At 45.1% G+C, this 27,189-nt stretch overlaps 2 long non-coding RNA genes across 2 annotated transcripts; one reads left to right on the top strand and one right to left on the bottom strand.

Annotated features, from left to right (window-relative positions):
* The first annotated feature begins 48 nt into the window (after positions 1-48).
* On the top strand, positions 49-10,859 carry LOC309375385. Its single transcript, XR_014170891.1, has 3 exons — positions 49-537; positions 9,275-9,361; positions 10,550-10,859. It is a non-coding gene; the product is annotated as an uncharacterized lncRNA (long non-coding RNA).
* Positions 8,593-20,372, bottom strand: LOC309375381. Its single transcript, XR_014170883.1, has 3 exons — positions 19,866-20,372; positions 13,588-13,732; positions 8,593-8,699 (listed from the first exon to the last, which is right to left on the bottom strand). It is a non-coding gene; the product is annotated as an uncharacterized lncRNA (long non-coding RNA).
* Between the last annotated feature and the right edge of the window lie 6,817 nt (positions 20,373-27,189).

Genomic DNA, 27,189 nt, shown 5'->3' with positions numbered 1-27,189 from the left:
GACCTGCCCTCGGCTTCCCCTTTCCTAGGCGGGTTCTGCGCGTGCGTCGCGTCCCCCTCCTCGCCCCGCCCACCGAGACGCGCGCGGCCTGAAAAAATGGAGGCTGGGCGTCATGGCAACGGGATGCGGCTCGGAGATGTCGCTGCTTTGGGGCAGGCCGCAACCGCGGGCGACGCCTTTGTAGTGAATGTACTGTACGTCCAAGGGCGGATGTAGCACGTCCAGCACCCGTTAATATGCAGAAATACACATTGCCCCTTCTGCGCCCCGTCGTTCACTATTTTTTCTGGTACCCTTACAGATTATGCGGGCGGCCCTTGGCTACAGCTGCGCCTTGCCAGGCATCTTGTGATAAGGTTCCTCTCCCGGTCAAAAGCACGATTATCCGTATGGTATATTTTCCTGGGGGTAACTGTCGGTGTATGCAGTGAGCCTTGCTTCCAGATCAACGTGCACCGGATTGCATCTCTGCCACGAAATTCTGTGCATGCTCCTTGAGAGGCAAGTTTCACTGTGCTCAGAGGAATTTGCTCCCAGGTAAATGTACATAGGATTGCATCGGCGCAAGAATCCTCTGCAAATTTACTGAGAAACAAGATTGTTTATTCCAAGAACTGACATGCGTTAGCAGCGAGTTCAGCAAGACTCCATCGGAAGCAGGCTTGGGCAGGATAGCAGCCCATTCAACACATTTCATTATAAGTTTAATTAATTGGAAATCCCACTGTATTCAGGATGGTGTGCATTGGATTGCTGCCTTGGGTGTAATATTGCACTATTAGTTGTTGCTGTAGAAGCAATAGTCCATAGTACCTTTAATAGACTTACTGTGGCATCAGAAGTTTTTGTAAGCTAGTGTCAAATCATATTCATGAAGTGGCAGATATATGCTTCCATGGGGAGTTGTAAAACTGAGCCAAAAAGGTCATAAAATGTGAGAGGTGCAGTCATTACTCATGCAAATTGGAAGGCATAGAAGTCCTCGTTTCCATTTGGCTCCACCTGTTCATCATTTATGTATTTATATATCTGTCAACTGACTGCATCTGGTGTGGTGGACTCTGGTCCATGAAAGCTTATGCTGCAATAAATCTGTTGAGTCTTTAAAATGCCCCCAAATTCCTTGTTAACTGGTTGTATCGCAAGGCTTAATTTATAGCAGCACTTAGCCCTAGAATCTCTTCTTAGGGATCACGTCTATGATAAGTGATATAATAAAAAAATGAGAGTATAGAGATGGGAAACCTGCTGGATTCCAAATCCCATCAGCCACAGCCAGCGTGGTCAACTGTCAGGGAAAATGAGAATTGTACTCCAGCAACATCTGGATTGCCACAGTAACTGCACTGGCCCGACAGCACTGGCTGCCAATTAGTTTCTGGGCCCAATTTAAAGTGCTGGTTTTGACCTATAAAGCCATAACCGACTCAGGACTCTAATACCTCAAGGACCGCCTCTCCGCATATGAACCAGCCCTGCAAGCCTCATCTGTGTCTCCTCCAGGAGAGGTCCAGAGGGTGGCAACATGAGAACAGGCCTTTTCTGCAGTGGGTGCCCCTTTGTGGAGACTCATCTGGAACCTTCGTTATATATTTTTCAGCATCAAGCAAAAACACTTTTTCTCCCAGGCCTTTGGCCAATTAAGCAATCTGGGCTTTTAAATAGGTGTATGTTTGTTACTCTGTTATGTATTTTTGTGTTTTTTATGTTATAACTGCTCTGTGATCCTTGGATGAAGGACGGTATAGAAATTTAATACATAGTAAAGTAATAATTCAATTGAGTACTTTTCTTTCATCAGACTGGGATTCTCAAGCACTGGCAGACCTGATTTATAAACACACAATGAAGTTGTGTTCAAACAATCACATCTCAGCGTAATTAGCCAAGAGGATCTGCTTGATTCTGAGCTGGTCTCAGTGCTGTCATGTGGTGGCATCAGCACCCATTTTGAGCTGTATACCAATTTGGTACAAATTGAGCTTAGTCATTCTGCTACCACCACCCCCACCCCCGTGAAGAAGCAGCCACAGCTGTGTCACTCTCCAGCGTGTGGGATGGGTTGGGTAGGATTGCATGCTAACTGTGCAAGCCTTATTTTGAACTGTTTGTATGATTCCTTTTAATTGATTTTATCCACTCTATGCTTTTTTGTAATCTTTATGTGCACCACTTATAAACATTGGTGACTAAGCAGTATATAAACAGCTTAAATTAATAAACTGGGTCCAGCTTTAAAAGCCTGAATGTTTTTGAGGGCCAGGCAGCATGGGTTTGCACACATCACTAGAAATCACAGCAAGATATGAAAATGACATTGAAGTTGTTTGATTGAAGGACACATCCAGTCTTCTGAAAGGGCTTCATTTCAGCATTGTATATTATTGATGAAATTCAACTTCCTTTCCTTTTCCTGAAGCTTAATGACTTGACAAAAAAAGGATCTTTTTGTTGCCTTCTGCTTTGCATACTGAGGGATTTGATGAGGTGACAATCAGAAAGCCCCCTGTGAGACTAGCCTGCTTTATTGTGCAAATTTTCCAGCCTTGATAATTTTCTGCATTGTTGTCTGACTTGGAAGAAGGAGCCTTGTGTCTGGATGCCTCTGTAGTCCTTGTGAGTTCACAGTGAGGGATGCTGTGCTGTGACTGGATCTCCTGAGGCAATTTTCATCTTCTAAAAGTAGATACAAGGGGCTCAGTTTAGATCAGGGCCACAGCATAGGCAGGAGAGGGGATTGAATTCATATCCTTCCCAGCCAGGCGGACAGGTGCAGTACAGGTGCCTGTATATATATTTTCTCTTCACAGATAACAGCAGCTTTGATGTATGTGTGTGTGCTTTGGATCTGGGTCACGGCATGGGAGAAAGTATTAGATCTCTTTCCTCTCATCATGGAACATCTAGTTTGACACTCAGAAACATAACTCACATACGTTCTGCATATGATAATTCAAAATAGCATTATTTGCTATTGTTAGCTGTTCTAATTAATGGGCCACACTTGTCAGATTGAATATAATCTTCAATTATATTCAAGCCAATAAGTCTTTCTGTAGTAACATCCTTTTTAACAAAGACTAAAAGTGCAACCCTATTATTATTATTATTATTATTATTATTATTATTATTAAAATTTATATTCTACCCTTCCTTCCAAAGGAGTCCAGGGTGGCAAACATCAAAATGTTAAAATAATGCAATTTAAAGAACATTACAAACATTTGAAAGTGATCACGTGCCCCACTGTTACTAATGTTAAGGTATCTTTTAGACATCAAATGCCTCAGTAGACATTTTAGAACATTTTAAAATTTATCCTGAAATTTCCTTGGGGTAGGGGAGCACCTGCTTTGCATTTTAAAATTCTCAGGTTCAATCCTCAGCATCTCCATTTAGGGCTGGGAGAGACCCCAGTCTGAAATGCTAGAAGAGATCTGCTGCCAGTTTACTGTAGACAATATTTAGCTAGATGAACCAATGGTCTGGCTCAGTATAAGGCAGCTTCCTATATACCTAATAATGAGTGAGACAGATGCACCTATACGTTTCTACTCAGAATTCAGTCCCTGTTAAGTTTAACAAGGTGGACTCACAGGTTAGCAGCAACCTACAACAAATTCTGAACAGAAGGAACTCTGTTTTGAGCAATTTGCTATGCATCAATAAGGCTGCCTGGATAGGGGTATTGTTAGGTGGTCGCCCAGGTCCTATGGGCTTAGCTATCCTGCCCCCTTCCTTCCCTTTTGAAACACTGAGCACACTGCAAAATGCAGTGCTGAGACCCCAGCCTCCTACCCCAGCTCTATACATACCATACATTTAAAGCACATGACTTCCTCCAGAGAATCCTGGGAACTGTAGTTTATACCTCACTTAGCAAGTACAGTTGCAAGGATTCTTTGTCATGTACTTAAAACATATGATGTGTGCACAGCTTATTTTTATTGACCCCAAATATTTGTGCAAATTTGTGGCAGGCCTGAGTGCTCTGAGCACCTGGTGACACTCCTGTGCATGCTGCAGCTGCTTTAAATTTCATTTTTTAACAAATAAACTTGGGAAGGTGGGAGTTTCCAGTTGTGTTTGTTTGGGTCCATGGGTGCATTTGCTGAGGATCACCATGTTAACAAAGCACAATGGCTTTAGGGCAATTCCCTTCAACTCTCTGTCAGATCCCAGAAGGAAAATAATTGTTAGCCTTGATAACAGAGAGGACAACAATAGAAACAGGTCACACAGGATAAGTATTAACCTTTGGACACAGTATAGTCAATGCACTAAAAGTTGGGGTGGGGTGTACGGACAAACCTTTGAAATATTCTTTGGCTGACTTGGCTTTTATGATAAGTAAAATATTGATACCTAGAAAGAAAGTTTTGGGGGAGCTGTTTCAGATCATACGCAGGAAGTCTAGTTGGCACAAACCCTCTGGGAAAGGGGTCTCTGCTCTTTCGGTGCCTGTGGACGCATTTGCAAGCCAGAGAAACTGCAGTGATGACTACACACATACCGCAACCTGTTTTATTGGCTACAGAGGAATGCTTTTTACAAGCCTTATTTCAGCAGGGGGATGGGCACATTCTGCGAGTGCCAGGGAAGACTCCTCCCTGTAGGAGCATGCTGGTGACCCATGATCTGGAATTGCTGCCAGAGAATTGCATTTTGGAAGAAAACAGGCAGCAGGGGGCAGCAGCATCCCGTGAAAGCTTTTCAGTGGCGCACATACGACTTGATAAGCGGAGCTCAGAACTGCTAAGTGTTATGATGAAACGGCAAGCTTCCTTTCTTTGTTTATTTGCTTTTGCTGGCTAAGTTTCAGAATAGCAGGAGCTGGTTCTCAGGGCATGTGTCAGTGACACATTTGCTCTTGAAAGCCACTACGCTCCCCACCACAAGAGAGACCTTCAAAGTAAGCAGGGCTTGTTGTTATCCTGCAAAGCTTTTAATAACACAGATGCCAGAGACCACTGCCTCCTTTATGCCCCATTGCGGTGTTCATTCTCAGCCTGAAATATCTTCTGCTTAGGATCCATCTTGTCTGTGTGCAGAGTTCATATAGGGAAGACACTTTCTAAATATATAAATAGACAAGGTATCTTCTGGGCCTTTAACAGTTATACAGTTATAACTTGCTACATGAAGCTTTCCCCAGCAGGGACTGAAAAAAGCTTCACCTGTTGATTTCAGCCCAGTGGCGTAGCGTGGGTTGTCAGCACCCGGGGCAAGGCAAGTAAATTGCGCCCCCTAACCCGTGGATTTGCGCCCCCTAACCCTAACCCTCAGATGTTGCGCCCGGTGCGGCCCCCCCCTGCACCCCCACGCTACGCCACTGTTTCAGCCTACCCTTCAGCTGTTAAAATCACATGGTCTCTGTCCATAAAACAATGTGACAACCCTAGAGAGATGTGGCCTCTTGATAGCTGTCTCACCTGTAGAACTTGCTTCTCCTAGCTAGATGCTTACTAAAGTCTGCAATTGCTATTGAGCTCTCTGAGTGGGCTGGCTTTGGAAAGATGAGGTTGAACATCAAGCTGTCTTAAGTTGTGCACTCGTATTTTAACCATGTCTTATTTATCTGGGCTCTCAGGGTGGTTAGAAAGGTAACGAGATCAGGGCTGCCACCTGAATAAAGGCATCTTAGTCAATTCATCCTATGAGCTGGATCAAGAAATCCTATAGTCTAGTTACATCTGTGTGAGGGGATATGCTGCCATATCCTACGGCTGGCATAACTTGAGCATAGGATTGCACCCTCAGCTAATTAAATTTGCAAATTAAAAAAATTCTGCAATACTTCATTCGTCTTTTAAGTGCTACACATGTGTGTTGTAGCAGTTATCATCTCCAGCGTGTGGCAAGAGGGTGCCTGCCACCTGCATTTTTTATGAGTATTAAAAATGATAGGCATGTTTTTTAAAAAAAATTGCCACCAAATTAGGGATACCTTTGAAGCCTTAAAAAAAAAAGATCTCTGATTGCTTGCTTTAAAAGTTGCTGTGCTAAAATTAGTATGTAACACCAGCAATGTTAGAGAAGTAGCATATTTCTATTTATTTGTTGGCATTATTTTGGCACTCAGGTGTCTCACAGTGACACATTAAAAATAGAATTAGCAAAGACATTAAAATCAGATATAAAAACAACAGTAAACGAAAGCTAAAATACCCATCTGAAAATATACTTAAAAGGAACAAGTCCTATATACCCCACTTCAGAGATGAGCAGAACTAAGACCACTGACCTATCTAACTACCCTCCCAATTAAAAACCCAAAGAGTAGGTAAATAAGTACATTTTTCTCTGGCACCTAAAGACAAACAACAATAGTGCCAGGCATGCTTCCTTGTGGAGAGCATTCCAGAAGTGTCAGTCATTAAAAAGGTCCATTCTTGTGGCGCCACCTTCCACTCTTCCCACAGAGAGACGGCACATGAAGAAGGGCCTCAGATGACAAATGTAGTGTCCAGATTAGTTCATGTGGGGAGAGGCAGTCCTCAAAATACAGGGGGTCCAGAGCTGCAGAAGATTTATAGCTCAAAACCAGTACTTTGTATTAAGCCCAGAAACTAAGCATACCTTAATAAAAGATCAACAAATTGGACACTTCATATTGAGAAGTAGCACTCATCCACTCCTTCCTTCCTTCCTTCCTTCCTTCCTTCCTTCCTTCCTTCCTTCCTTCCTTCCTTCCTTCTTTCTTTCCCTCCCTCCCTCCCTCGCTCCCTTCCTTCCTTCCTTCCCCTCTCCCCCTTTGCTCTTTTCTGAGAGCCTAGTCGTTACAATGCCCAGGACCTGGGAGACCCGGGTTCAAATTCCCACTCAGCTTTGAAGCTCACAGGATGGCCTTGGGCCAGTCACTATCTCTCAGCCTAACCTACCTCACAGGACTGCTGTGAGACTAAAATACAGGGTAAATGGTGGGGGGCGGGCACACACGACAACCATTGAGGAAAAGTGGGACATAAATATAATAAATTTTAAAAATTATTTCCAGAGGAGTAGCTGTGTTACTCTGTTGCTGCAAGAGCAAAGAATCATGTGATACCTTAAAGACACATTTAGGCCCCCTCCAGATGTTTCTTTATTTCATTCATACAAATTTGTGCTTTTGATGGCGTTGGGGTGGTAATACATGCTTTCAAAGCTGCTTGTGGCTGCAACATTTTTGGGGGGCAGGAATACTGCTTTGTTTTCAAACAGTGCTTGTCCTTTGGTTTCCTGATGAAACCCCGTAACTTTTCATACTGCAAATATTCTTGGTTTTTGTTCCACTTTTGTTGCATTATAGGTCTGGAGTGCCACTCTAGACTACAGTGATGCCATAACATTGATAATAATAATAATAATAATAATAATAATAATAATAATAATAATAATAATAATACATAATTTATTTATACCCCGCCCATCTGGCTGGGTTTCCCCAGCCACTCTGGGAAGCATTGCAGAACGACTAATAAAGAAGAATGATGTATGATGGTCCAGTATAGTATAAAGGTAAAGGTGACCATTAGGTCCAGTCACGGCTGACTCTGGGGTTGCGGCGCTCATCTCACTTTATTGGCCAAGGGAGCCAGCGTACAGCTTCCGGGTCATGTGGCCAGCATGACTAAGCCGCTTCTGGCAAACCAGAGCAGGGCATGGAAATGCCATTTACCTTCCTGCTGGAGTGGTACCTATTTATCTACTTGCACTTTGACGTGCTTTCGAACTGCTAGGTTGGCAGGAACAGGGACTGAGAAACGGGAGCTCACCCTGTCGCGGGGATTCAAACCGCCGACCTTCAGATAATGCATCTGTAAAAACAAAACAACAAAACCAGGCTGGAGGGGCTCTTAATATGAGTTTCTGGGCACCAGAGTCCACTTCATCACATGCATGGAATGCTATTATCAGCTGGCCGTAGGGTGGCAGTAAGGTCAGAAAGAAACCAAATGCAGAATATGCAGATTGTGATAATTGCATTGAAGCTTACATGTGAAAAATAAAAAAATCAGTGACCATTCAGAAGCTGTGCTAATGATAACATCCTGGCATTTGTAAGCCAGGTTTGTTGCTATTGCTGAATAAATGGCACCACTTGTTCCTCATACCTGGTTTATATTCAACTGTTGTGATCCACACATCTGTGACTATGAACTTTGACAAGTGCTAGTGCCAAAACAAATGTTTGAAGAACTGCTGAGAGCACGACATGTGTGAGTATTTAACCTCTGGGGAAGATTGCATCTGATTTGCACATCTCAGTCCCCTGTGCCTCTACTCAGATGTAAGCCCTGTCGAGTTCAGTGGTGTTTTCTCCCACATAAGTGATCACAGAATTGCAGACACAGTGTTGGGTTTATAACCAGCTACCCAAAGAAAGCTATTTTCCATCTTTTAGGCTGCAAATGGCTAAGACAGGTGTACATGCATCAGACAAGCCAATACTTTTTTTCCCTTGGGAGAGGATGGAGTAGCATTGGGACTTTCATGGCCTTACCTGCAAGGGTAGCTTATAAAACCAGTCCAGAATGGGATCAGAACCAATGGAAGAAAAATGCAAACAGGGGAGTAGGGAGCTAAGTTCAGCCCACCTCCCAATGTTCTGGCAGCAGAACATTGAAAGTGGTGGATAATCACACTTAGGACTGCATCATAGTTGTATTTTCCAAGGATTGTGTCCAGTGCTAGTCCTCCTCACAGCATCAGACCCACTGAAATAAATGAACATGAGTAAGTTAGGTCCGTTAATTCCAACTGTACCACTCTGAGTAAAGCTTAGATTCTCAAATGTCTAAACAAACATTGATACCTTTTTGAAGCAAGAACAGGTTTGCAACATTTGGGAAGCATGGAAGGTAGTAGAAAATTCCCTTAGGTACACTCATCAAGAAGGTGCAGATCAGATCAGTCAGCACCACGATTTGCAGAGGTAAAATTCCTCAAGCATCTCTGGGTTGAACTAAGAATCATTGCTTCTCTTCAATACTTGAATTAAAGTGGGAGGGGGTCTGTTTCTGTGATGGCCCCTGTAGCTGCTGTCTTCAGAAGGCTTTTGAGGGAGGAAGGCATGGAGTGACTAAAATAATAATAATAATAATAATAATAATAATAATAATAATTTATTTATACCCCACCCATCTCTCGGACAGCTCTACCTATCTTTGAACAATTTCTATAACAATTGGTCATTATTAGAACTACTCTGTATCTTTAACAATTGGTGTCCAAGTTGCCTCCCTCGGCTTCCATCTCCAATCCTTTTTCCTTTTGTGTCCTGTCTTTTTAGATTGTCAGCCCCTGAGCAGAGGCTGGGGGTGGGAAAGACTTCTGTGACCAGAGCTTCATCTCCTCTCCACCCTGAGACCAAACTTAGGTAAAGGTAAACGTACCCGTGACCATTAGGTCCAGTCGTGGACGACTTTGGGGTTGCACGCTCATCTCGCTCTATAGGCCGAGGGAGCCGGCGTTTGTCCGCAGACAGCTTCCGGGTCATGTGGCCAGCATGACTAAGCCGCTTCTGGTGAACCTGAGCAGCGCACAGAAATGCTGTTTACCTTCTCGCCACAGCGGTACCTATTTATCTACTTGCACATGCTTTCGAACTGCTAGGTTGGCAGGAGCTGGGACTGAGCAATGGGAGCTCACTCCATTGCTGGGATTCGAACTCCGACCTTCTGATCAGCAAGCCCTAGGCTTTGTGGTTTAGACTACAGTGCTACGCGCGTCCCCAGAGACCAACTTTAACCCACCTGCAAATCACATGCCATCAGGTGATTGAGAGGTGGCTGGCCTTCCGCATCTGTCAAAGTTGGTCTGCAAGGCGGGGCGAAAAAGATAGTGAAAAAAGCAGGATTGAACTCCCCATCCATCAGCTGATAGGTGGGGAATTCAACACTGCTTTTTGCCCAGACCAGCTGCATTAGCATTTCTATCTGACATCTCATATATGACATCAGGTATGGGGCTGGAGGGTGTGGTTTGGGAGGGAGCAGCCTGGTGTGACAAATGCAGATGGCTGGTGGGCCAAATTTGACCCATGGGTCAGATGTTTCCCACCTCTGCTTTAACTGATCGGTGTAAGCTGTTCAGGGAGCCATTTGTCCTGAGAAGGGGATTAGAAATGCTCTTAAGAAATTAGGGGAGTCAGAAGTTGTGAAATTCAGTAAGGGCTCCTCTACCTTTCCTTCCATAATTTGAGCACTGCTGCTTCCCTGAAAGAAACCAGGCATCCCCTTCAGCTGTGTGTGTGTGTGTGTGTGTGTGTGTGTGTGTGTGTGAAGAACAGACTGGCATCTGAAATGGGTGAAGCCAGGTGGGTATGAATGAAGTCCAGCCATTGTCAAAGTGCACCAGATGCAATGCTTTCAAACCGAAAGGATAAGGCGGCCCTTTTTCAGCTCAAAAAGCTGTTGATTCACACTGTGTTCTTCTGACAGCCAAGCGGAAAGTGCCTTTTCCTGAACCTGGTTATTTATATACAAGAACTTGCTGGTGCTCATGCTAGGGGCCAGCATGCTTGCTTGCAAAGTTATTCTCTCTCCCTGCTTTCTATTCACTCAAGGATGTTTCAGATCTGGGTGGAAGAAAATAGAGCTTGATTATGATCTACTGCAGGCATTCAACAGAACAAAGGCATTCATGTCCTTGTTTGGGAGTTTAATAAAGTCCAATGAATATCTAATTAAGTTTCAAATATCTCTGCCTCGCAGTCAGCATGGTTTCCAAAAACACAAACATTTGTGCAGGGCTTGTGTGTGTGCATGTGTTTTCCTCTCTGCTGTGATGACTGATTGCCTCTTAGCTATTCCCCCCCTTAAAATGGTACTGAAACGTATCAACGCTGAATTTCAAAAAAATGGAGATGGGGAAGCTGGGACCAATTGGATGTTGTGTTCCCTGCCTGTTGGCTGCACTGGCTGCCTGGGGCTGATGGGAGCTGAAATCCAACAACATCTGGAGGACCTTCGCTCAGGTCGTGCTGGCCACTGTGAGAACAGGGTGCTGGACTAGGTGAGCCACTGGCTTGATCCAGTAGGCTCTTCTTATGTTATTATGTCACTGCTTCCCTATCCCTCTTCTTGCAGGGAGTCCACAGCAGCCACACCCTCTGACCCCCAGCTATGTGAGTACTTTGGTCATTTGCTTTTTCATCACATTTATATCCCACCTTTCCTCCACAGAGCTCAAGTTGGCAGCTGTGGAGATTCACTACAGTGGTACCTCTGGTTAAGAACTTAATTCGTTCCGGAGGTCCGGTCTTAACCTGAAACTGTTCTTAACCTGAGGTACCTCTTTAGCTAATGGGGCCTCCTGCTGCCGCCGCACGATTTCTGTTCTCACCCTGAAGCAAAGTTCTTAACCCGAGGTACTATTTCTGTGTTAGCAGAGTCTGTAACCTAAAGCGTCTGTAACCCGAGGTACCACTGTACTTTTATCCTCACGACAATCCTGTGAGGTAGGTGCGACCGAGATGTAGAGACTGGCCCAAGGTCACCCAGCTTCTTGCCTGGGTGAGGAGTTATACCTGTATCTCCCCTGTCTTCATATTTAACCATTTACACTATTTGTGATTACTTTGATTGTTTATGCACATGGCACTTTGCAAGGAACAGTTCCGATAAGTCACTATCTCCCAAGGGACTCACACCTGAGTGCTGGCAATTACATATGTTCCATTTGGCCCTATTTACTAGGGCTGGTCCCTATTTTGTGGACATTACAGCCCCTGTTTTTGCGATGGTCATCTAATCTAGCCTCCAACCTAGTGCACTGACAGATGTCTATCCAGTCTCTGCTTAAATGCTGCCAGGGAAGGACAGCCTACCTCCAGTGACAGAAGGCTGGTAAAAATGTTGTTGGTTTGAGTTCCTAGAGATGCCATTCTCCTGCGTCCGGCTCTTACCCTGCCTTTTGAACTGTTGATAGCAGATTGTCAGACAGGGCTTGTGTAACCTGTTGCACTCCAGATGTTCTTGCACTCCAAATCCCATCAGCTCTAGCCAGCATTGCCAATGGTCAGAGTTCCCTATCCTTGCTGTAGGACAAACCCAGGGGTCAGCAATTTTTTTCAGCAGGGGTCCGGTCCAATGTCCCTCAGACCTTGTGGGGGGCTGGACTATATTTTGAAGGGAAAAAAAGAACAAATTCCTATGCCCTACAAATAACACAGAAATGCATTTTAAATACAAGGACACATTCTACTCATGTAAAAACATGCTGATTCCCGGACCATCTGCGGGCAGGATTTAGAAGGCGATTGCGCTGGATCTGCCCCCCCCCCCGGGCCTCAGTTTGCCTACCCCTGGACAAACCTCTCCCCTCTCCAACACATATTTAACCAAAGGACTGCACACTTTATTGACTTTTAAAATAGCACAGGACCTGCTGTTGCAGAGTAAATGATCACATCATGAAAGCAGATGTGTAAATGGCCCTGGAGAGGCTTGGGCAAGTAGCCCTTGGTGTAGGTGTTGAGGGTGTTAAAAGCTTGTTTCTATCTTTAGCTGTGAAATGTTGGAAGGGATGTAGTTGTTTGGTGAAAAGGGGAAAGTTCTCTGCACTCGGAGGCGTTCTCTCTTTATGCCTGCGTTTTCAGGCTAAACCCAGCACTGAAAACAGGGTCTATGGTTGAACCCTGTTTTGCCCAGGCTCAAAATGAAGCTCATTCCTTGGAATCCAACAATTTGGTTGGAAGAGGCAGGGGTTGGTGGTTACCATCTGTTATTGCATTGTGATATTTGAAGCCGTCTGTTTAACGGTCTGCGGCGTTAGTCTTCAGCTGCATTTGATGTTGCAACTAATATGTGCAATAAGGTGGGGGGGGGAGGTCAGGGTGGTGGTGGAGAGAGTCTATTGACTGTGGCACAACAGTGAGCTTTTACTTCCACCTCACTCCCCCGTGCGTTGCAGATCTGTGATCTCTCCCCCACTTTCCCTGTCTGTTATGCCCATTGTTGACTGCAAGCCTTCTGGGAAGGTGTTGTGGCACTTTGTCACATTCTCCTGCACAGTGCCTAGCAAGTTGTTAGCACTATAGGAATATAGCAGAACAGGTGAGCACCAAGGTAGCACTCTTGGGCACAACCTGAGGGTGTGGTGCCCCCACAGCATCAGCTCAAAAATCCAATTTATTTTGGCCCACAAGTCTACAAAGGTTGGCACAGTCTTGGGTGCAAGATCTGTATCACTGGAGGGCTGCAAAGTGCATACACAGCAATATATCGTGCCTTGAAATGGTCTGGTGTTCCATCTGAGCTTATAGATGAGTGCCTGAGGGCTTCTTCAAACACCTTTGCAAAATTGATTGCAAACTCCGGAATGGAGATGCTAAGGTTGTAAATTAATTCTAATTAAAATACACTGCCTGACTCTTTTTCAATGATTATAGGGCTCTTCCCTCAACACACACACCAGATGGATATTCTCTGCCTATCCTCCACATTTAGATGGAGCGAATGTCTGCAGCTACCACCAGTGTGGATTTGATGCATTTGTAATGCGCATCTGATTTGCATCTTATCTCTGTTGTCTGCTCTGAGAAGATATGGGAGCCGGCATGCCTGCAATACAGTGATGTGTGGCTGTGTTGAAAACTGCTACCTTGAAGAGGTCACCTTGCCAGACTGCAAAAACCAAGGTGACAAGGATCTTGTGAATCAAGATCTTCTGTAGTTTGCTGTACTTTGAAGTGTTTTAATTGTTTTGCATACTGTGCATCGCCTAGAAGTTTATCGCCAGGAGTAACCTATAAAGATAATAAATAAATAAATGTCAGTTTTTCTTCCTTTATCCATCTTGTCTGGTACAAGAAATGTCTGATGATGATGTATTTCATTATCCTGGTCTTTTCACAGTTGCACCAGTTCAGCATTAGTGGTCTCCTTTGATGAAGAACGAAAGAGAAGCATGTATGATTGCTACTGTGCCAAGGCACAGGAACCAGTATTTGAAATTGGCACCCATGAATCTGGGTGGGAAAAGGCACTGCTGCTCCCCACTTGTATTAGCTGTTTCCAGTTCATACTGTGGTCCCTGTGAGATAACCAGCTTCATATAACTAATGTGCTTAAGTCTAAGTATAGAATCATAGAATCATAGAGTTGGAAGAGACCACAAGGGCCATCGAGTCCAACCCCCTGCCAAGCAGGAAACACCATCAGAGCACTCCTGACATATGGTTGTCAAGCCTCTGCTTAAAGACCTCCAAAGAAGGAGACTCCACCACACTCCTTGGCAGCAAATTCATGAAGTAATGCATGAAGTAATGCATGAAGGGGTTAATACCATAGAGTAAGCTGTCCTACCAGGCTTAGCTATGTCCCCCTGCACCTTGGGAGGAACTAGATAGTCAAGCATTTGTTTTCCTCCAGTCTACCTGAGAAGCTCCCTGTGTCAACAGGTTTGAGTTGTTTGCTCCTGCTCAGACTGCATGGCTATCACCAGCCACCAATAATTTAGGAACTTTGATCACTTTGTAACATCTAAGTTTTACTGCTAACACAACTTTTTTTTTACTGATGTATGGAAAAACACATGAACCAGACCTTTGAAGAGTTTGTAAGTGAACCAATTTCAACTTACCAAATGTGTGAATTTTTTCTGTGCTTTGGGAATTGGGAAACTAAGGAAAGAGAACTTTTAAAGTACTATTATTGTCTTAATACATTGTCAGTGAAGCTCAGATGCTGACAGGAGAAGAAGGAGTAGGTATAGGGAGAGAACAGTTAGCAGCAGAAAGCAGAGAGGAGAGCAGCTATGATCTGAGCTCTGACCAAAGGGACAGACAGATGTGTGAGAACTACGATAGTGGGCAAGATGTTGGAATGCAGGAAATACGCTCTGCCAAATCTCGTAGGATTTCAAAAGTGGCAGAGATGTGTGAAAGATACCGGAAGAGAAGGTGGGGGCTTCTGTGCTGGGGAAGGAGCTCAGTCCGGACAACTCCATCTTCTGGGGAGGATAGATGAGTAGAGGAGCTCCATCTTAGTTTGTTGTTTTAGCGATAAATCTGAAATAATTAACAGCCAGAGTCGTCTCACGTTTGTGGGAGAGACCAAGCTGTAACATAATAATAAATTAATAATAATAATAATAATAATAATAATAATAATAATAATAATAATAATTTATATCCCGTCCATCTGGCTGGGCTTCCCTAGCTACTCTGGGTGGTTTCCAACAAAATATTAAAATACAGTAATGCATCAAACATTAAAAGCTTCCATAAACAGAGCTGCCTTCAGATGTCTTCTAAAAGTCTGGTAGTTGTTGTTCTCTTTGACATCTGATGGGAGGGCGTTCCACAGGGCGGGCGCCACTACCAAGAAGGCCCTCTGCCTGGTTCCCTGTAACTTGGCTTCTCGCAGGGAGGGAACCGCCAGAAGGCCCTTGGCTTTGGACCTCAGTGTCCGGGGAGAATGATGGGGGTGGAGACACTCCTTCAGGTATACTGGACCGAGGCTGTTTAGGGCTTTAAAGGTCAACACCAACACTTTGAATTAGGCTCAGAAATGTAGTGGGAGCAAATATACATATATGATTATCAATAACATACTATATTCTGTATAAACTCATTCCAATTGCACGGGTTGTTTTGGACCTGGAAGAGGGAGGAATGGGGGCGGAATGGGGCAGGGCAGGCTTAAGCATGTTCTGCTAATGTGTGCTTTAACCCAGAACGCAACCCCTGCAGAAATGGGGAGTTGCCTGGTACTAAATTAGATGTGGCAATGGTCTGGCTTAGTATAAGAGCAGATTCCTATTTTCCCTATGTTCCTATGTTGAACAGCTTTTAAAGAAGATTAGAGAAATTCATAGACTCATAGAGTTGGAAGGGACCTTGAGAATCATCTAGTCCAAAACCCTGCAGTGCAGGAATGCTTTGGATTTCCTGGATGATGAGCCTATCAGTGGCTACTACTCATGAGAGTTATCTATTGGAGTCTAGTATCAGAGGGCAGGATGACAGAGGCAGGTGCAAGAAGCTGGGGCTCAGTAACAGGAGTGCTGTTTTGCTCATGCCCTGGTTAGCCTGCATGAGAATACAAGACTAGATGGGTGTATGCTACAACAGCAGCAAGAATACTCATCGCAAAGTACTGGAAGACACAGGATCTACCCACTCTGGAAGAATGGCAGATGAAGGTTATGGACTATATGGGACTGGCAGAAATGACTGGCAGAATCCGAGACCAGGGAGAAGAGTCGGCGGAAGAAGATTGGAAGAAATTCAAAGACTATTTACAGAAATATTGCAAAATCAATGAATGTTAGAACGATGTTGGATAGAAATTAAGTGGTTTCCAGCTGTAATGTTTAAGAGAATATGGAAAAAAGGTTTAGAAGTAGGTTAAAGCTTATTGATAAGGATTTGCTGAACTAACAATTTGAATTGGAATACAAAAAAGGGAGGTACAGTATGAGGAAGTCTGGGAAATAAGTTAAAGGAAAATAAGTTATGGGAAATTTGTGTGTTTTTAATTATTTTTATTTTTATTTTGTATTTTTGTTATCTTTTTCTTTTTTCTTTTTGACTTTTATTGTATTAAAATTGAAAACTCTAATAAATATCTTTTTTTAAAAAAAGAGAATACAAGACTAGATGGGTCCCTGGCTTGAGCGAACAGATATTCTTGACTATATTGCAAATCCTGGCTGCGCAATGTGCTACCACAGGGAAGATGACAAAAGACCTTTGGATTTTGTCATCCAAGCCAAACAGTCAAGTCAAACAAACACACCCACCCATGCAGCAGATCCACAAAGCTGCATTCATCTTTCGGAACAGAAAACAGAGCAATGCCTTTTACACAAAGGGTACTCAATTCAGAGTTGAGTTGCCGCATTCATACAGTAAGAAACACTGGAGTACCAAAGCGCAACTCTGTGAAGAAGCCCATCCTGGCCCTTTGAGGGGAGGACCAGGGCCAAGGTCAAATTTAATTTTTTTGCTGCACCTTGAGTGAAGTGCAAAAGCGCTACTGATTTAAGCTGCTTACACTAATCCTCTCCTTCCTGGGTCACTTCCAAGCTCTACTTTGCACCCTCCTTGGTGCTTTTGCCTGGCTAGAAATGTGTCCTTGCCTGGGTGGAGGACCGAGATGTGTGTGTCAGTGTGTGAAGAAACTAACCTGCTGTAAAATGCACACAGGGCCGTCTTAAGCATATGTGGCGCCGGGGTGCAAAGATCCGCCCAGCACCCCTAGGTTGCCCAGAGTTGTTGACCATTTTTTAGGGGGGGACACCCCAAAGTTGTTGTCCTTTTGACCTTTTTTAGGGATAGAACCCCAAAGTTGTTGACCTTTTAAAAGTAAATAGTTATTTACCTTTAGGGACTCACAGTGCCAACCAACGGGGGTGCCAGCACCCCCCACACAGGGGCTTATGAAGGTGGGTGTGGGTTCCATGCTGGGGGGGGCACAGCTGCCCGCTGCCTCACCCCACAGCTCGGCCCCTGACTCTCAGCCTGGTGCCCTTGAGAGCCTGGCGCCCTGGTGGCATGCACCCCTAGCGTCAATGGTTAAGACGGCCCTGAATGCACATGTATTGTCCTGTCCACCATTGCCTCTTTCCCTGCCACCAATCACATGTGGCTCTCAGAACATTGCCCAGAAGAGAATGTGGCCCTCAGGCTGGAAAAGTTCCCCCACCCCTGACTGACAAGGATCCCTTCCCCTGAGTACGTAAAGACTCCTGGTAGGATCAGCAAGCCCTCCTGCCCCCAGCCACTCAGAGAGCTGAGCTCAGCAGCCCAATGCCCTTTCTGGCTGCACAATTGACCCTTGTGCTGTGGAAACTCTGCTGTCCACCCACCTCCAGGTTTAACCCCTCTCACCCCCCACTGGCTTCTGAGTAGCGTGTGCCCTCAGAGTCCCTTGCCATCCAAGGTCTCTCCCTTTGGATGATGAAGCATGGCATGGAGAAAGTAGACAGAGGAAAGTTTTCTCCCTCTCTCCTAACACTGGATATCTGATGAAGCTGAATGTTGGGAGATTCAGGACAGATAATAAAAGAAAGTACTTTTTCACACAGAGCGTAGCAGCTTCTCCAAGTGTCCCTATTTTCCAGGGATGTCCCTGATTTAGAGACGCCGTTGCGGTTTCTGGATTTCTTCCCACTTTTCCTTAGGATGTCCCAGTTTTTATTGGAAAAATGTTGGAGGGTATGAAGTTATCCAACCCCTGAGCCATCCGAAGGCAAACCTGTATAGGGAAGTGTAATGGTTCTAGGGGTTGCTCGTGTGTAAATCGACGCCACACCTGGCTGGGTTACCTGGATGAACCCTTTCTGTCCGGACAGCCACTCACCTGTGGCTGTCTCAATCGCTGGCAAAATCCGTCAGTGGGCGTTTCTTTAACATCTTCCAGCAAAGAAGCTCTTTGACGCCTAGTCGCCGCCTACTCTCCCTGCGCGGAAGCCTTCTGCGCAGGGAGGGTGTGGGCAGCGGAGGACCCGTGTTCTCCCCGCTGGTCTCCGGCGAGGAGTCATGGAGCCACCTCGCCGATTCCCCCATCTGCCCCCCTTCTCCACTGGTGCTACGCTGAATTCCTTCCCCAGAAGATGGGCTGCTTCTCTCCCTCCCGGGACGCTCTCCGGAACCCCTCTGGAGCCCTCCCTCTCCCTCTGGCTCCGATGGCAGTTCCCTGACAGGAAGGTTTGTTTTTTTTAAAAAAAGTCTAATGTTTTATGTTTTCATAAGCTGCCCAGAGTGGCTGCAGCAACCCAGTAAGATGTGTGGGGTACAAATAGTAAAATTATCATTATGGAATGGGACGTCCCTATTTTCATCGGAGGTTATGGCATAGTTAAAACTATGGAACTTGTGCTGATAGGAGGCAGTGATGGCCACCAACTTGGATGCTTTTAAAAAAGATGGAAGTGAGGTCTCTCGAAGGCTGCTAGCCGCAGTGGCTACGCTCTGCCCTCCACAGTTGGAGGCAGCAGTGCTTTTGAATATCACTTGCTGGAAACTGCAAGAGGGGAGAGTGCTCTTCTGCACGAAACCTGATCACAAGTTTCCCACAGTGATCTGCTGGGCCACCGTGAAAGCAGGACACTGATCCAGCAAGCTCTCCCTATGCTCTTATGGATACCGACAAGCTGTTTTGGGCTCGATTTAACGGCTTGCAACTCCGCTTGGATTTTGCAACAGAGACAGGAAATGAAGAGCTGTCAGTTTTTTCTTGCTGGCTTGCCTGTGAGGCAACCCAACGGAGAACCATTCACAACATTTCTGTGTTTTGAAACGCATCTTCCTCCATTTTGCAGTAGTGGCATCAAAACAAAACCAAGCCAACTTTGTGGGATGAAGAAGGCAGCATGTGGGGTTTGAGTAGTCCAATTATGCACAGCTATTCCATCCTCTTCTATAGGTACTTTATGGGGGAAATGCCCTATGTGTAGCCTTTCCTGACCTGTTGTAGCCTCCAGCATTTGGGGTCAAAAGAAAGTGATTTAAAACAACTGTTTTTGAGATATTTCATTCCAAATCTGCTGGACAGATCCAGACAGAGGATGATGACAGGTGGGCTGGCTGCCCCCCACAACATAAATCCTGGCTACACCCATGGCAGAGAAAGTAGCCTACCATAACAAAGTACAGTGGTACCTCGGGTTACATACGCTTCAGGTTACATACGCTTCAGGTTACAGACTCCAGAAATAATGCTTCAGGTTAAGAACTTTGCTTCAGGATAAGAACAGAAATCTTGCTCCGGCGGCGTGGCAGCAGCAGGAGGCCCCATTAGCTAAAATGGTGCTTCAGGTTAAGGACAGTTTCAGGTTAAGAACGGACCTCTGGAACGAATTAAGTACTTAACCCGAGGTACCACTGTATAACAGTCATGCATTGTTCCTCCTATTTTTGCCTGCAGCCTCACCCACCACCGGGATGCTGCTCTCAGAAGATTCTCCAGAAGAACCTTAATATCTGATGAAAAGGGAATGAAATAGGTCCCCGCCCCTGCCCTAGGGCATTGTGGGGAATAAATACGGTGGCTCCCAGCACTTTTTAAAGCAACCACCCAAGAATGCTGCCTGTTCCCCTTACAGAGATTGCAGGACATTCAAGTAGGCGACCATATCACTTCCATTCTGTAAGCCGCTCAGCACGCAGCTGTATCGACATATGTTCGTTTATTTTGTTATACGTTAATTTGTATAGTCACCCATCAGTAAATATTCCCTGGATGGCTTCCATAAAAAGGAAGGGAAGGAGGGGAAAGAAAATATTGACAATATAAGATACAATAATTAAAATTAACAATAAACAATAAAATACAACTGTATGAGAGTGTGTAAACCTTTGCTGCAGCAAGGACAGTGCTATACACAGTTTACAACTTGGGTTAGGGGAACAACAAACGAAGTTTCCTACAAGCAACAGAGTTTCCTACAAAGTTTAAAAGCCTGGGTCTTTGCCTCAAATTGAAACCACTGCAAAGTCATCAGATGAACCTCTCTGAGGAGTCTTTTCTGCAGCTGGGGTGCCACTACCAAAAAGGCTCTCTCCTTGGGAGGCCCCTTTTTCACTTCACTTGGCAGTGGCAGCAGAGGGTGTGGTTTGACCGACAAGCATCTGAGGGCATGGAGCTTAGCAGTGCGTACCTTTAACTCGAGACATTTCCCTCCCCTTTCATGTCATCCTGAACAACAACATAGCATAGCTGCATGGGAAGGAGCTGAGCTTTAATATGGCACCTGAACCAATTGCCTCTGAAAAACACTGCTTGCACTCTGCTGCCCCATTCTTACCCTGGCACATTACTCGACTGCAGTGGTAGATGGTGCCCATTGGAACTGGAAGGGCAGAAAGCAAGGAGTCTGTTATGTACTGAGTTGAATAGGATCCAAAATGCAGCAGTCTGATTGGTCCTAGAACAATAGGATCCAAAATGCAGAAGTCTGATTGGTCCTAGAACAATAGGATTGGTCCTAGAACAATGCAGCAGTATGATTGGTCTGCAGGAGCCACCCAATCCGGCTCCAGATGGAAGTGAATCCACAACCTGATTGGCCTACAGGAGAATTCCGGAATTAGCCAATCATGTGCAACCCATTGTGTAAATAATGTATATAAAGCAGATACTTTGAGGGGACTTTCATTCTTCCTCACCACTATGAGCTGAATAAAGAGCATGAAATCCACTCTCGACTTTGAGTATATTTCAGAGTCCAATCGCAGGGGGAGCCAGAGCCAATTGCAGGCAGAGGCAACAAATTTTAATTTCGACCCCATCCTCCTCCCTGCTGTGTTCTACAAAGGCAAGGCTGAGTCTACGGAGGGGGAAGGTGGCAGCCAGGACAAACCCCATGGACTGGTTCTAAGGCAGGCAGGTGGGTAAAGGCTGACTGAAGGCAGGCCATGGCTTTTGGGACAATGGCCCCTTGGCCCTACGGAACAACTTCCATTGCTCAAATGTACTGTGAAAACTGCAGACCTACTTTCTAGCTAAAGCTGTCAGGATTCTGTTCCAAAGGACCAAGGAAATCTGAAATCTGGGTCACCTATTAAAAATGCAAATGAATCCAAAGTGCATATATCTTATTACTTTGCCTAATACGTTCATCATAGGGAGGGGTAAGGAGCTCAGGAGGAGTATCCCCTGGTCTCTGGAAGTCCTCTTTCTGGTTCTGAAACCTCACCAGGTATTTACTCACGCGTTTCCAAGCAGAAGGGGCTAGGAGCTTGCTTTTTAAAAGCAAACAAATTAAAAACAGCGTTCTCAGCATGCTAAGTTTCGTGCCCGCTGCTGAAGCCTGTACAAACAATACAAAACAACAATAACAATAGCAGCGTTGTGTATTTGAGCGCTGCCTAGGGTTGTGCAGCTGTGGCTTGTGTCATAAGAATTTTAAGGTATCAAACATAGAATAATGGAGATGGCCACTTAACCTACAGACAGTTGTTTTTGGCAATGCAGTTCCTATTATCGCCCTGCGTTTCCTAGTTTAGGGATGATTTCTGGGCTTGCCACTTTGCAGCTTGTTAAACCCCCGTTTGAGAGAACCTAATGCACTTTGATGGCTCTAGCCTGAAACATAGCTGACAATCAGTGTAGCTCCTTTAGTGACTATCTGAACAAATTGCCCAGCTCCATTGTTCATTCAGAACCTTGCCACCCTGTTCAGGAACCAGCTGTATCCCTGCTGATCCCCCGTTCAATTTGTATAGTAATCGGTTCTTGTTTTATTACGGATGTTAAGCACTTTCATTGACGTGTTGATTTGCACTTTCTGTTTTATTTCTGTGCTGTATTGTCTGTAAACCGCTTTGAGAGTTACCGTACTGAGTGGGAAAGAAGAAGAGGAGGAGGAAGAGTTTTGACTTGATATCCCACCTTTCACTCCCCTTAAAGGTAAAGGTAAAGGGACCCCTGACCATTAGGTCCAGTCGTGACAGACTCTGGGGTTGTGGCACTCATCTTGCTTTATTGGCCAAGGGAGCCAGCGTACAGCTTTCTGGTCATGTGGCCAGCATGACTAAGCTGCTTCTGGCGAACCAGAGCAGCGCACAGAAACGCCGTTTACCTTCCCACCTATTTACTTGCACTTTGCCATGCTTTTGAACTGCTAGGTTGGCAGGAGCAGGTACTGAGCAATGGGAGCTCACCCCGTTGCGGGGATTTGAACCGCCAACCTTCTGATCGGCAAGCCCTAGGCTCTGAGGTTTAACCCATAGCACCACCCGCATCCCTTTACTCCCCTTAAGGAGTCTCAAAGCGGCTAACAATCTCCTTTTCCCTTCCTCCCTCACAACAAACACTCTGTGAGGTGAGTGAGGCTGAGAGACCTCAGAGAAGTGTGACTGGCCCAAGGTCACCCAGCAGCTGCATGTGGAGGAGCGGGGAAGCGAACCCAGTTCACCAGATTACGAGTCCACCGCTCTTTACCACTACACCACGCTGCCAGAGTGCTGGACTAGAATGTGGGAGACCCGTGTTCAAATCCCCACTCAGCCAGGAAGCTTGTTAGTAACTTTGGGCTAGACACCTCCCTTGCAGGGTTGTTGTGATGTGAAAATAGGAAGGGGAAAACTATGGGTGCCACTTTCAGCTCCTTGGAGAAAACACGGGATATAAATGTGAATAAATAGTTTAATTTATCATTATTATGAATATTACGGCCATACTCCCAGTCTCCTTTCTCTGCATCCCTGTCCTGTCAGAAGATTATGCATGGATCTGAGCAGAATGACAATTTCCAATTTCCAAAAGTGTAGCTATGAAGGTCTGTTGCACCAAAATTAACAAAAAGCCTTTTAGCATCTTAAGGACTTGAAGGACTTTCTGCGCTGAGGCAGCATATCAAAGCTCTAGCAACAAAACAAAAGGAAGCATGCCCCAAGATGGCAGCATAGTCTTAAAACAACAACACACAATGTCTAATGCTAATTATGCAACTCACGAGACTTAAAAAAAAATGTTTAGTGGTATGACAAGCAAGTTAATTCCTGGCAGTCCAATTATTCTGTTTACTCCAGGCACTGTGTGTCAATATGCACATGCAGCTAGGTGTGTGCATGCATGTGAACACATGTGCCACACATGAGCCTTGGAGCAAAAGGAAGAAAGCAAAAGAAAACAGGGCACAAGAACAGGCTGGTAGTGCACACAGGCTGTACACAGTGTAAAAATAATATAAAATTGTGCAATCTTGCAGAGCGGACAGAACCCTAGCCCTCTGGATTTATTTTTCAATAGGGTAGAAGCTCTTTTTTCCTGTCCCTGTGGATTGGCATTAAGAGTTCTCTGGAGATGTTCAGCTTTGCTGGCTCTTGGAGATCAGGGAAGAAATCGGGATAGCATGACTTAAGAACCCTGTAAGAGGCAAAAGGTCCATGTTGCTCAGTTTCATGTTTCACTCAAGTACCAACGAGAGGCTTCCAGGAAACAATATATAGCCCTCCCCTCTTGTTCTCAGAATAAATACACTGGGTCATACCTGTCTCCCCCTATGTCATATCCAGAACTGTAGCCACATTTTTTGCCTGGGGTGAAGCCTCCAGAGGAGCGCCATTGAGGCTCCCAGCCTGTGTGTGCGCACAAATGTGCATGGGGTGTGCCAAACTGGGTCTTTGACCGAGGTGAAATAAAGCCTAGTTTTGCCCCTGCCATATCAGGCTGTCAGTCTTGGCCAACAGCGTCTGCTCTGGCTGCCCCCATCATTTGCTGCCTGGTCCTTTGAACTAGAGATGCTAGGCAGGGACTGAACCTGGGACCTTTTGCATGTGCTGTATTGTGATCCGCCACTCAAACGCACAAGTTGGATTGCTGATATCCTGCCCTACTCTGATTTGCTTCAGTTCTCGAATCTCCCCACTGGCAAAGAACGTGGGTTTCACACCTTCGTAGAAGCCTCTTCTTGGACCCTGATAGTCTGTCACAGGACTAGCCTAGATAGTACCAGCATAGCTGGATATTACCAGCATAGCAGAGATCCAGACAAGAGGAGGAATTAATCCACCTCCTTCCTCAGCATATGATGAGCTGTTGTGGTTAAACTGTTAAACTGCTGTTGCTGTTAAACTATGTTAAACTGGGGGGCAGGGGATGTGTCTCATCTCTGCAGACGTTTGGGAGGGATGTCAGTGGAAGAAGTGGGATACAGGTTGCATACACACCATACATTGATATCATGTTTTTTTTATTATTGTTATTATTATTACTAGTGCTTTTTTCTAAAAAAATGTTCAGGGGTACTCTCATTTTCCTACTCATATTGAAATACTGCCCCTCAATGAGGCCAAACGTAGATTCACAAAATGTTTAGGGGTATGCGTCCCCCCAGAAAAAGCACTGATTGTTGTTAATAATAATAACAACAATAATAACAATAATATACCGCTCTATACCCAGGGGTCTCAGAGTGGTTCACATAATAAAATCAAGATATAAAACCACAAAATACATAATAAAAATTAAAACAAGTTGTAGCATAAAGCTTCTCCCCATTAATCCTGAGAACTGTACTTTCCCCTTCACAACGCTATAGTTCCCAGCACCCTTAAGTAACCATAGTTCCCCAGATTCTTTGGGGAAGTCATGTGCTTTAAATGTGTGCTGAGCGCCCAGTCACAGAGATCATGGCAACAAGCTGAGAGCAAGCTGTTAAGAGCTGGAGAGAAGCTCCAGTTCACAATACCTGGCAATAACTAGAGCAAGCCAAATGCTGTTTGGAGAAGTAGTCTCTTCATGTGAGAGGAGCAGAGAATAATCCCATCAATGAACAATTGTTCCAGGCCAAGAAGCGCATGAAGTGGCCCTTTGTCATGAGCGTTTCCTGTTGTTGCGCAGCAGGCTGGGGGTTTGTGTATGTTGACCGCTAGTCAGCCGCAGAGAGAAGGTGACCGGCTCAGAACGATCCATGATGCAATTGAAAGGAGGAGGCAGCTCGGGAGTCATAACATTTGTTCACAGCTCTGCCAGGGGTGTTAATAAGCCAGGATTCAGTGCTGGCATCTGTTCTGTGATGCTATGGCTTCTTAAAACATGCCAAGACACAACATCGGAAACTGCCTTCTAGCAAGTCAGGTCATCATCATCTGAGTACAGAAGGGCCTTGCGAAATCAGGCCCATCTAGTCTCACAATGGGTCTCCAGATGCTTATGAGAAGCCCCCCAAGAAGGACCCATGAGCAAAAGCACCCTCCCTTCCTGTGGTTTCTAGCTCCTAGCATTTGGAAGCATACAGACCCCAACCATGGAGGCAGAGCACAGCCATCATAGCTAGTAACCATGGGTAGCCCTATCCCACCCCCTAATTTGTCGAATTCTCTTTTAAAGGCAACCCAATTGGCGGCCATTGCTGCCTCTCGTGGGAGTTAATTCCATAGTCTAACTATGTGCTGTGTGAATACTTTGTAAAATCTGCCCTGAACGTTTCCACGTTCAGCTTCATCGGAAACCCACGGGTTCTAAAGTTACAAGCAGTGCTATTTTTCTAGAAAAAGAGGTGCTCCGGAACTCACCATGAACGCCTCCCTCGTTCTCTTGGAATGGCGCCCACCTGAGAGGAGCCAGAACTGGGTTTTATTCTTTTGTTTAAAGAATCAGTTTTGCAAGCCATTTGAAACTCCTCCCTCCCTCCTTCCCTGGAGTTGGCTAGATAGAGAAATGGTCTCATCTGACAGAGGGAAGATGCCATATATCAAAGTAAAATATGACAAAAATTGGAAGTTACAGTGGTACCTCGGGTTAAGTACTTAATTCGTTCCAGAGGTCCGTTCTTAACATGAAACTGTTCTTAACCTGAAGCACTTTAGCTATTGGGCCTCCTGCTGCCGCCACGCCGCCGGAGCACGATTTCTGTTCTTATCTTGAAGCGAAGTTCTTAACCTGAAGCACTATTTCTGGGTTAGTGGAGACTGTAACCTGAAATGTATGTAACCCGAGGTACCACTGTATTTCTCTCTCTCTCTCTCTCTCTCTCTCTCTCTCTCTCTCTCTCTCTCACACACACACACACACACACACACACAAAAATAAAAAACAGTGTCTCCTCTACAACAACTGTAGATTTCCTGAAAATGTGAATATATCCCTTTGGTGGTCGTTTTCCAATTCCTCTTTCAGGTGTTGTTCATCTGTAGGTATTAAGAGGTCCAACTGCTCATTACCAGAGACCCTTGCTACTTCTTCTTGACAGCCCATTTTCCACTTTTCGCTGTGCCGTGTACACAGGATCACGTAATACTTTACATCTAGGAACCAAGAATTATTTCTTTGTTGCCTCCTATCCAAACCCTGAGCCGTCCCAGAGCTGATTACTTTCAAGAACTTCGCATCACATTCCTGCAGACCATCCTTCCCCTATTGGTGCCCTCCAGAAGTTTTGGATGGCATCGGGTTGGAGAAAGTTGCTTCAGTCATAGCCTGAGACCAAGCTGTTGTTTTACAGCTCCAGTGCAAGCATGTAATAGGGTAACTGCATCTGAACAATAATTATTGATTGCATTTATATGCGATCAGGCAGAATGCCTTCTTGGTAGTGGCACCCTCCCTGTGGAACGCCCTCCCATGAGATGTCAAGGAGATAAAGAACCACACAACTTTTAGAATACATTTGAAAGCAGCAGAAAGTATCGTGAAGTTTTTAATATTTTACATTCTATTAAGCTTTTATGTGTGTTGGAAGCCGCCCAGAGTGGCTGGGACAACCCAGCAGATGGGCTGGTTACAAATAATAATAATAGAAGTAATTTTA

This window comes from Podarcis melisellensis (genome assembly GCF_964234715.1).
Source record: "Podarcis melisellensis genome assembly, chromosome: 8".
NCBI classification, from domain to species: domain Eukaryota; kingdom Metazoa; phylum Chordata; class Lepidosauria; order Squamata; family Lacertidae; genus Podarcis; species Podarcis melisellensis.
This window is presented reverse-complemented; position numbering and strand designations above follow the sequence as displayed.